This window comes from Lathamus discolor, chromosome W (assembly GCF_037157495.1).
Source record: "Lathamus discolor isolate bLatDis1 chromosome W, bLatDis1.hap1, whole genome shotgun sequence".
Lineage (NCBI taxonomy): Eukaryota > Metazoa > Chordata > Aves > Psittaciformes > Psittacidae > Lathamus > Lathamus discolor.
This window is the reverse complement of record NC_088908.1, coordinates 25670513-25682228: the sequence shown is the minus strand read 5'-3', so window position 1 is coordinate 25682228 and position 11716 is coordinate 25670513. Positions and strand designations below refer to the sequence as shown.

The following is an 11716-nucleotide window of genomic DNA, read 5'->3' as shown; positions in this document are numbered from 1 at the left end:
TGGGAGTTGCATTCTTTTCGATTCTCCTCTCCGTCCCTCCAGGAGCAGGAGGAGGGCAAGAAAGGGGGGGAGTGAGTGGACGAACTGTGTGGATCAGTTTAAACCACGACATTTTGTTATTTTTCTTTGTCACTAATTCCCAACTTCCCGGGTTGGTGGCCTCCTTCTTTCCTTCATGAGCTGGAGGGGAAGCTTGAGGCCCCTGCACAGTTTGGGGCTGGAGTAAGCAGCTCTGCTTCCTCTCAGCTACCCTGACATCTTGAAGCCCGCTAATAGCATTCCGCAGCTCAGCCACTTGCTGCAGGAGGACCTGCACCAGGGAGCACCGAGTGCAGCCCTGCCCATCGTGCACCTTTCCCTCACAAGACCATTGCAGGCACCCTCTACACTCTGAGCTCTGCACTGCAGCCTCCCCTGTCCTCTGCTCTGTCTGGGTGCCTACGCTGGCCACGGCCGGGGCAGCCAGAGCAGAGCTCCCAGACCGGGCCCTGGTCATGCGACATTTGCTCACCATCCCGCTCACCATCCCGCTCGCCTGCCCGTGCAAACTGCCTCGCCTCGCTCCCTGGGGCAGGTTTTTAACCACTCAGAAATGGTGCCGCTGCTCCTGCCTCCGCCCCCTGTGAGTCAGCTGCTCACGTCAGCTGAGCTGCTGGCTCCTGGGCAGGTCCTGTCGAGGACTTGAAGCTCCCTTGGTAGCTCTGTCCACTCTGAGTTGAGGCTCCTGGACACTGATCTTGCCCCCGCTCCGGTGTTGAATGCGTCCTCTCTCGAGCTACTCACCTCGAGAATGAATTTTGATGAATCCATTCAAGCTCATCAGTGACCAGATGAGTTCAGTGGTGTCGTCAGCAGGCAACAATCCAGTGCTACCATTATTATTATTGTTGGTGGTAGTAGTAGTTTTGTGTTATACCTTAGTTACTGGACTGTTTTTATCTCAACCCGTGGGATTTACATTCCTTCGATTCTCCTCCCCATCCCTCCAGGAGTGGGGGTAGAAAGAAGGGAGTGAGGGGGCGGCCACGTGGTTCTGAGTTACCGGCTGGGCTTAAACCACAACAATAATTTGCTAATTTATAATTTTATCTTTCCCTCTTAGTTTAGGCAGATGTTTTGGCAGCGTTGTTATTAATAAAATTACTAAGTTGTGTAAGTTTTGCTGCAAAGGACACAGAATCTAGGAGATGAAGAACATGCCAGGAAGGAGAGGAGGAGAGCTGCCCTCTGTGTAGGAGAGCAGATGGGAGACTCTGGAACTCTGCCTGGGGAAGTTGATGAGCCTTCTGAGAGCTTATGGGTCAGGGTTAGGGGCAGATCAACATGGGTTGACATTTTGGTGGTTGTCTGGTACACACTGCCTCATCAGGAAGTAGCAGATGAAGTTTTCTTCAGACAACTGGAAACGCTTCATGTTTGCAGACCCTAGTTTCCTGGCCACAGTTGAATGAGGAACCAATGGAAGGAGTTGCTCTACCGGACCTGATATCTACAGACAGAATAACTGGTTGGGGATTTGAAGGTTGTGGGCAGCCTTGGCTGCAGTGACTGAGTTTGTCCAGTTCAGGATCCAGACACAATGGTCAAAGGCAAACAGCAGGATTCCAGCCTTGGACTTCAGGAAAGCAGACTTTGGCCTGTTCAGGGACCTGATTGAAAGAGTCCAATGGGATACAACCCTGGAGAGAAGAGGGGTCCAGGGCAGTAGTTGCTTTTCTAGGACCTGCATCTCCAAGCTCAAGTGGTTTATCCTGATGTAAAGCAAGAGTGGCAGGAGGCTGCATGAATAAACAAGAAGCTCCTGGAAAAAATCAAAACCAAATGTGGCATGGTGGTGTATAAGAGGTCAGAGCAGGATCAGGTAACCTGGGAGGAATGGAGCAATGAAGTTTGAACACTTATGAGTGGGGTTAGGCAGGCCTCTCAACATGCTTGCTTTGCTGCTCCTGCTTCTGCATTGGGCTGACCCGGTGTTTGAGCTGAGCGTTGGACATAGCCATGAGTATCACTTATGGCTCTGCACAATGTCTAGATACAGAAGTGTGGGACTAGGAAGCCAACTTAGAGTGCAAAGATTTTGGTTATGAAAACTGAAACTGGATCTAGTAGGGTTCCAGTGCACTGATGACATCTGGTTGGAAGCTGGAGTAATTAAGAAAATTTATCTATTTGCTGTTTGTACAGCTACTCAGGGTATGGATAAGAGACAAAGCTTTTAGCACATTCCGACATTACTTTAAAATGCTGACATTGCAAATCCCACTTTGCTGCCTTTACAGTAACTACTCTTCATTACTGGAATTATGAAAAGTTTCTAAGGTGTGTTTCTATCAGGTCTTCAGTTGTATGCAGCTTGCAGGGAAAGAGGATACCTCTAGGCTCAGATAAATCCACAATCGCAATAGAGTTGTCTAGGAATAGCTTATCTGCTATTCTTAACTACTAGCTGCAGACAGTGTAAAAATAATGTACTGCTGTTGGAGGTGCCTGTGATCTAATTGCCTGTTGTAACTTATGAAGGATGTGGTAGTTAGGGTTTGGCGGTCGGAAGATGTCGTGTTGTACGGAAAGATAAGAAGATAAGACCCCTCTCCCTAGAGCCAGTAACACTTGGTTTGTGACATAAGCAGACGGAAGTGACGTTGTAAACTCAGGGTATTGTAAGAAACTATGAATTAGGATATTGTTTATTAAGATTTATGTTAAGCCCAATGTAAAGGTTAGGCAATAAAAAGTATGAAATTGCTTACTCAAATAGTCACCGGACACAGCTTACATAGACTAACAGTCACCAACCGCAATCGCTTATCGCTTATGCAAACATAGCAGATGTTGCCTAAAGATAGCTGTAAGATGTTCCATGTGAGAAACTATAGACTAGTGTATTGTTTATTAAGATATATGTTAAGTCAAATGTAAAGGAACTGACAGAGATAAAACACAGCTGGCCAAGATAAGATAGCCGCAAGATGTCCCAGGAACTGGCAGAGATAAGACTAACAACTCCCTGCAAAGACATATGGATGAAGGATCAAAGGAGGAAGACTTCTCACCTTGGTCTCATCGATCACCAGGAGGCAGGAAACTACCCCCTAACAACAACTGAAGCATGCGCAGAGTACTTCCACTATTTCATGAACAAAGAAGTAAAGATGTATAAAAAGGGGCTGTTTGAAATACTTAACACGGCAGTTGGCAGAGCGCAGACTCCCCTGTCGTCCAGCGCTGTCTTTGCTCATATTCTACTTGCTATAATTAATAAAATTTTAATTGGATTATGATCCGTTGTGGTCTCAATTTATAACAGTATATGACACCGTGTTACCCGTCAATAAAAGCCATTTGCCGTCCACCACATTGGTGTCTGCGAGCCGATGGCCCAAGCAGCCTGGGGTTGGTCGCCATGCCGTTCCTGAGATAGGTCGTTGTTATAAATTGAGACCACAACGAATCATAATCCAATTGAAATTTTATTAATTATAGCAAGTAGAATATGAGCAAAGACAGCGCTGGACGACAGGGGAGTCTGCGCTCCGCCAACTGCCGTGTTAAGTATTTCAAACAGCCCCTTTTTATACATCTTCACTTCTTTGTTCATGAAATAGTGGAAGTACTCTGCGCATGCTTCAGTTGTTGTTAGGGGGTAGTTTCCTGCCTCCTGGTGATCGATGAGACCAAGGTGAGAAGTCTTCCTCCTTTGATCCTTCATCCATATGTCTTTGCAGGGAGTTGTTAGTCTTATCTCTGCCAGTTCCTGGGACATCTTGCGGCTATCTTATCTTGGCCAGCTGTGTTTTATCTCTGTCAGTTCCTTTACATTTGGCTTAACATATATCTTAATAAACAATACATTAGTCTATAGTTTCTCACATGGAACATCTTATAGCTATCTTTAGGCAACATCTACTATGTTTGCATAAGCGATAAGTGATTGCGGTTGGCGACTGTTAGTCTATGTAAGCTGTGTCCGGTGACTGTTTGAGTAAGCAATTTCATACTTTTTATTGCCTAACCTTCACATTGGGCTTAACATAAATCCTAATAAACAATATCCTAATTTATAGTTTCTCACAATCCCCCCTTTTTCTTTTATCCTATTATTGTTTATTAGATGCTGCTTTCATTTTCAGAATTGTAAGCCAACCTTTTTCCACACTCCCAACATTTATCATAACACTCACAAGGTAATTCCTTACAATCATAGGTATATTTTTTTACGTGGCATGACACATTCACAACAATCTTCATCCTCATCAATAGATACATTCTTATATTTTACCCCAGATCTCGTAGTTAAAATAAGCAGTTTAGCTATGTCAAACCGTTCTCTAATAAAGTGTAAAATATAGCGTAATATACAAGGCCCAAATATAAGTCTCAGAATCAACATGATAAGCGGTCCTGCTAGAGCAGACAACAAAGTGGTTAGCCAAGGTGAGACATTAAACCAGTTTTCATACCATGACCTGCTCGCCTCACGATCTTTCTTACGTTGATTTAACCTTTTCCCGAGTTCTACATTAAGGTTGTACAGGGAATTCAGGTTGTCCCGTCTCAGTGAAAGTGGTTATCACTTTGGATGTTTCTCAGGATATTAATTCCCACTTTAATGGTTCATGCGGGTTTCCATTTGCTTGGGTTATTATCAATAACAAAACTAATGGTATACCAGGAAAAAGGGTGTCTGTCAATTTTGCCAATTTAAGTATATTTTTACCAGTCCTGGGGAAGTTCGGCCATTGCTGGTTTTGCATCCCATTGTTCTGGTTCTTTTCTCCACAGTTTATTCCTCCTCTGCCTCGCCCGTCGACTCGGTTGCTTCGAGCCACGGGGTGTACCATCTTCTCGGCAGCAAGGGAATTCTTCAGGAGAACAGCTGTTTCGGGCTTTCTGCCTGTTTACATAGGCTTCCCACTTTGCAGCCTTAACTAATGGGGCAAAGCAAGATACAGTTAGTACTTCCCTTCTACACTTTATAATCAAAATTTCGGCTATAAAGGGGACTGGTTCATTGGAGTGGTAACAATAATATTGAGGGTTTATTCCTTTGGCAAAAATCTCCCACCACTCATGGGATTCCCAAATAATTTCTTGTTTTAGACTCTAATTGTTTTAATTTCCACTCAGTGAGAGTTCTTTGGATTTTCCAACACTGTGTGCAAACTCCTATTGGAGGGCATCCACATTCATAGTGTGTCCACCATTTATCCTGACATACCTTACACCTAAGACAAGCAAATGGATAACAATTGCAATTCAAATTATTACACCTAATTCGTATATCTAGAGTACATACATTATTTACATCAGTATATCTTCTATATTCACTATTGTGTGGTTGCATAAGTTTAGCAATTTCCTTCAGCACACTTTGTACGCTTCCATATATAATAGAAAAGAGGAGAAATAATTATAGCAAATATAAACAGCAATACACACTTTATACCAAAAGATAATGCGGCAAAATAATTAAATAAAGTTTCTATCATTACGTTATCTTTTCAGGGTTATCTTGGTGTCCCCTGGAGTACTGATTACTTTCCAGTGGGGTCTCGTCACTGGGCCTTTAATGCGACTGGCTCCAATATTTTCTGGCCATTAAACAAATAATGTCCCAAATATTTCACTTTTTCCTCCACAAATTGTAACTTTTCTTGTGATACCCGTAGGCCTTTTTGTGCAAGAAAGTTTAGAAATCGAATGCTTTCTTTTCTTACATCCTCCTTATTATTCCCTGCTATGAGCAGATCATCTACATACTGTAACAGCATGTTCCCCGTTTGTACCTGGTATTCTTTTAGGAGCTCTTCCAGGTACGTTTGTAGCCCATATCCCTGGGAATACCTGATCCAGTATATCTTCAATCTGACTTCTCCCTCGACATGATTAGTGATCAAAATTAAGCTCTTAACATTTCTATATACTGTTGGTCGTTTACTTTTAAAGTGATCTCGCCTCCTTTGAAAGTAAAGGTTGCTCCCAAGTGTTCTAACAAATCTCTCCCCAAAAGAGCTTTTGCGGAGTTAGGCATATACAAAAACTTATGGATGCCCCATTGTTTTCCCAATTGATATTTTAGTAGTTTACAAAAATAAGCCTTTTCACCTTGGCCAGTCGCCCCTTTTATCATCATATAATCGTCCCCAAAGGTATTAAAGCTTTGTTTAAAACTGAATACATTGCACCTGTATCAACCAAAAATTCCATTATAACCAGTGGATCTGCTAGGGAAGATTCCCCTGGTCCCGTCAGCCTAGTTCCAATTCAGTCACCCGAGCCACCCCATGGCACTCCCACTAGGGTAGTCTCACTCCCAGCGTCCAAACTCCTCATAGCACTCACACCGATCCGGTTCCACAGAAGAGGAGGTCACTCCCCCACTTCTGTCCGACATTCGTCCTCCACCAGTTTTAAAGCAACCAGCGCAGCCGTGGCTGTAGCACGACCCAGCTTTTTCTTTTCTACCTATTTCCAATTCCTATACACTCTCCATGCTCAAACACAGGAACTGCGGCAGCTTCCCTCCTTTCCCCTTTGGTTTTCCCTTATTTATTTATTTATTTATTATTTTTCACAGGTGCTCACCCTGCTCTGCAGGGGTTACAGATGCCTGCCTCTGCAACAGCACTTCTGGTTTAACCCCTTCTTAACCCTGAATGTGAATGTGCTGCTTGTTGCCAGTGACAGCAATTTCCTCCTCCTTATCAATATCTGATAGGACAGAGGCAGAGGGTGCTCCTTTCGGAGGTACCTGTGATATATAATTTTCTTGATGACTGTCCCAATATCACAGGCTGAACAACATCTCTCCATCTTAGCTTTCTGTTTTTCCTTGTCCTTTTCCAAAACCAAAATTAGGGATCTGGCAGAGTTATATTAATTTCACATTCTGTCTGCTACTCCAGGTGCTTTCTTAAAGTGAAACATATCTGCATACATTACTTCATTGCATTTTCTTGGCCACCTCAAAACCAACATAAATTGTAAAAAAATGCATTAGAATTCAGAGTTCCATTCTTAGGCCATTTTTCCTGATTTTCCAAAGTTTATAAAGGCCACCATTGATTACAATATTTTACCAATGTTTTCTTGTTTACTGAGCTCCCAGAAGAACCTCCCAGTTCTTTCCAATGTGCCAAAATGTAACCCAATGGGCTTTTCTTCAGAATTCCCTTGTTTTGACCGGCTCCCATTTCAAACAATCTCTTACAAATCTCTATAGCTTCTCTTTCCCAGTGCTCTGCAAATGCACTTAAAATATGAGAGCACCTACACACAAATTTTATAATATTCTCAGGGGATTCAGTAAGATAGTATCTCTGGGTTCTGCAGATCAACTCCCCTGTCATTAGAACATAGTTTCAGTTCCAGCAAAATTTACACTGCTCTAGTATCCACAGCAGGTTCCACTGTTCAAAACTTATTATGCACTCATATGTCAGGTTACGAAGGTTTTCCTAATATCCTCCGTTGATTGTCCCAAAAAGAGAGACATTAATTGTTGTATTCCCTTTTTTTTTTTTTTTTTTTTTTGTAACCACATCTTCTCAAATTTTCTTTGATACCTTTTATAAACCCTTTCTCAGTTTTCCATTCTAACTTCTCGGAAGTCCGCCAGGATTTTGTGGCTTTTCTCCACAAAGTAATCTTTTATTTCTGGTCACCGATTAGATAATTATAATTTTCTACCTGGCAGTGTTTTGTAAGACACCCCGAGCAGTATCTGCCCCACCGGTGTCCTGAGTGGCAATATCCACGTGAAATGCCACCCGTCCCATACAGTTACACTCCTACAAGGCACATACTCTCACAGGGCATATAGGAAATTCCCTTGCCCTTGTATTTCGTAAAATTATCCACTGCGGGACGGGTAGCCGGACCTTCCCCCGCTTTCTGAGCTGCTTGATGGTTATACACAGACAAGACACAGGACAGAAAAACATAAACGCTTCGTCCGTCTCCGGCCGCTCCCCTCGCGGAGACACGGAACCGCGGATTAGGACTCCACACTCGCTTCGTAGCTACGCTACGTCTCAGTCACACAGAAACACATGGGATCCCACACACTCACGCTATGGTTCCGCTTGCCCTTCTCCTGCTTCCTATACGGTCATTAGCAGGTCCGCCCTGGCTCCCAAAACTTGGGATGCAGCGAAAACCCGGGCTCGCCCGATCCGCCTCCAGGATCGCTTGCAGCTGCGCTATCGGTCGACGAGCCCCCCCAGCTTGCAAGCCCTACCTGCCACGGGGAACTCCGCTGTGCGCCAGACGTCTCTGCACGCCTTACCAGCAGCCCCGGCCACGCGTATGCCCTACAGGCCCCCCAAAGTACCTAAATTCCAAGCATACCGCCTCTCCGCAGCCGGCGCAGGTCGCTGTCTGTCCCCGCAGTGAGCGGATGAGAAGCGGAGCTCCTCCAGGCAAGCGGCCTGGGGGGGGGCTTAGGATGTCCGCTCCTCACCCGATCCTGCAGCCGAACAGAGGCCTCCTGGCTGGCTCGCCAAATTGATACGCGGATTGACTCCACAACTCGTTAAAGTTGTAAAGTAGGTATGCTTTATTCAGCGCTGAGGTGCATGGGGATCGTTCCTCCAAAGTATGCACACCCAGGGTCGTTTTTCCTTTACATTTATTCCCTTATGCCTATACATATTTAGTATCTGTCCCCGCTTCATATTATACCTTCTTTTTCTTTTGTTTGGTTTTTTTTTTTTTTTTTTTTTTTTTTATCTCATTCAGCGGGTAAAGTCTAGCTCCCGGTCTTTTTAGCCACACTTCCGCATATTGACTCTCCTCAGGGTTAAGGGTTTTTTTATTATTAACCCAGAGGTTTAATTGCTGTCTTACCCAATCTTCTTCTGACCCACAGATTGGCCAAAAAACATTTTTAAAAATCTTCTTCCCTCCCCATATCTTAGTACAATATTCTATTATTTTTTGCTTATCTTTCCCTAAGGTTCCAGGGAGACATCTCCAATTGTCTAAGATATATGCCAGAGGGGTATTCTTAGGTACAGTGGGTACCCATCCCATGGGAGTCGAAGGCTTGCTGCCCTTCGCCCCCATCTTCTGGAATATCTCCGAACACACACTCACTCGCTCCCCCTTGTTCCTGGCCCAGTCCCTCGCGGGAGATGGGAACCGCAGTACTTAAGGGTCCACACTCGCTTGGTTCAGTATATCGAACCTCTCATTCGTTATATTCCAGGAAACCCAATCCCGCCCGAACGGTAAACCCGCGAACAATCTCTGCCGTGAACAATTTCACTCTGCAGTCCTCCGCCGCGAACTATTTCGCTCTGCGGAAAGTTTCGCAATATACTTACGCGTCCTGCGTCTTCGTTCGGACTCCCGTGCACAGAATTTTTATGGGATTTTACCGGTTCCTTCTTTGCTCATATTCTAGCATTTAGGTTCGTCGGTAAGGATGAGGTAAGCTGTTGGTCGCGGGGCCGCGAAATGTCGCGGGGCGCCCCCCCGGAGGACCAAAGCCCACCGTTCCTTATCCGAGTCACGGCACCAGAAATTGTTATAAATTGAGACCACAACGAATCATAATCCAATTGAAATTTTATTAATTATAGCAAGTAGAATATGAGCAAAGACAGCGCTGGACGACAGGGGAGTCTGCGCTCCGCCAACTGCCGTGTTAAGTATTTCAAACAGCCCCTTTTTATACATCTTCACTTCTTTGTTCATGAAATAGTGGAAGTACTCTGCGCATGCTTCAGTTGTTGTTAGGGGGTAGTTTCCTGCCTCCTGGTGATCGATGAGACCAAGGTGAGAAGTCTTCCTCCTTTGATCCTTCATCCATATGTCTTTGCAGGGAGTTGTTAGTCTTATCTCTGCCAGTTCCTGGGACATCTTGCGGCTATCTTATCTTGGCCAGCTGTGTTTTATCTCTGTCAGTTCCTTTACATTTGGCTTAACATATATCTTAATAAACAATACACTAGTCTATAGTTTCTCACATGGAACATCTTATAGCTATCTTTAGGCAACATCTACTATGTTTGCATAAGCGATAAGCGATTGCGGTTGGCGACTGTTAGTCTATGTAAGCTGTGTCCGGTGACTGTTTGAGTAAGCAATTTCATACTTTTTATTGCCTAACCTTTACATTGGGCTTAACATAAATCCTAATAAACAATATCCTAATTTATAGTTTCTCACAGTCGTCAAGTCAACGAAGGCAACAAGTGGTGCCGAAACCCAGGAACGGGGTTTCGGGAATCGCCTGGACGGGTGAACGGCAGCCGGAGTGGCTGGACCAGCCCAGCAGGGAGGATGCTCCCGGATCAACAAAGAGGATGGAAGCCCTTGCGAAGGTCGTATCGCAGTTACAGTCAGTGGGGTATTGATTGTAAACCCAAAGATTTTACTCTCGCAGTTGCGAGGCTTTTGCAAACTGGGGTTATTGCCCAGCCGGTGGATATTCTCCACCCCGAAGTGTGGGATAAATGTACTAAAGCGTTAGCCAAAGAAACAATGTCTTCTGGTTGTGGGAAAAATCTTAAGTCATGGGGGAAAGTTGTACAGGCTCTGAAAAAGGCCATACAAGAGCAGGAGACCTGGAAAGTGGCAGAGAACTGTTTGTTGGCCACCCCGAAATTGGGAATCGGGGCGGCCACGCAGACTTTGCACCCCCCAGATGATGCTGATTGTCTTGAGCCCAAAGATCACCAAGAGGGCGACTCGTCCCCTCGACCGGGTCCCGACACGGGCCCCGACATGTTAACGGAGGGACAGAATCGAGATAAATTTTTCTGGGGCAGGCTAGCCGAGGAGGCCAGGAGAGCCGCGGAGAAAGCGGAGTCTGAGGCAGCCTGGCCTAGACCGCCGCCATATGCGCCCCAAGATGGCGCCGAGCAGAAAGGCGGAGGGCGGGGCGAAAACACCCGTGGCGGGAAAAAGGAGAAAGCGCCGGTATTATCATGCGCACGCAACGAGGAGGGGGAGGAGAGAACGAACGGGGAGGAGAGAACTGGGGGGGGCACCCGGGAAAGGGAGGAGAGCGCGAGCGAGGGGCAGAAAGCCGATCGGAGCGGCCACCTGGAAAAATACCCTCCTACGGCAAACAGCCCGCAGAGTAGACGGAGGGGCGAATCGAGAGAGGGAGCGACCCGCCCACAAGAAAAGCGGGCGGGGCCGGAGCCCGCCGAGTAGAGGGCGGGGCGGACCGAGAGGGAGGGAACGGCCCGCCCACAAGAAAAGCGGGCGGAGCCGGAGCCCGGCAGAAAGGCACAGGGAACCGGAAGTGAGCAGTCAGTCGAGCTCTGACTCTGAATCAGGCACCAGCTGGGACGAGTGGGTCACAACCGATTCAAGCCTAGAGGAGGAGGAAACGAAGATGGACAAAGGGGGAGGACTCCCCCTCACGGACTGGAGGAAAATAAAGATTGCTTGCGCCGACTGGACCCCATCAGCCAAATTAGCGTTCCTGGTCTGGGTGACATATGGGGGGCAAAGGGTCTACTCGCCAATAAATCCAAAAGATATACAAGCGATTGTTAAGGCAATCGCAGATAAAGGGCTTAATTCTGCCATGGTCTCCACCCTCATAGATGGTGTTTTTGGGGGAGATGATATGCTCCCGTTCGATATAAAACAAACCTGTAAAATGATTCTTGACGGGACAGGGATGATTGTTTTTAATCAAGAATGGGAATACAACTGTATAGCACAACTAGCTCAAGTAACCGGGGCGGATCATCCA

The 11716-nt window shown here is 45.9% G+C and overlaps 1 long non-coding RNA gene across 1 annotated transcript; it reads right to left on the bottom strand.

The window, feature by feature from the left end:
- Window positions 1-4049: 4049 nt before the first annotated feature.
- On the bottom strand, window positions 4050-8693 carry LOC136004377 (uncharacterized). The gene is made up of 2 exons (XR_010608422.1): window positions 8350-8693; window positions 4050-4928 (listed from the first exon to the last, which is right to left on the bottom strand). It is a non-coding gene; the product is annotated as an uncharacterized LOC136004377 (long non-coding RNA).
- Window positions 8694-11716: the final 3023 nt, after the last annotated feature.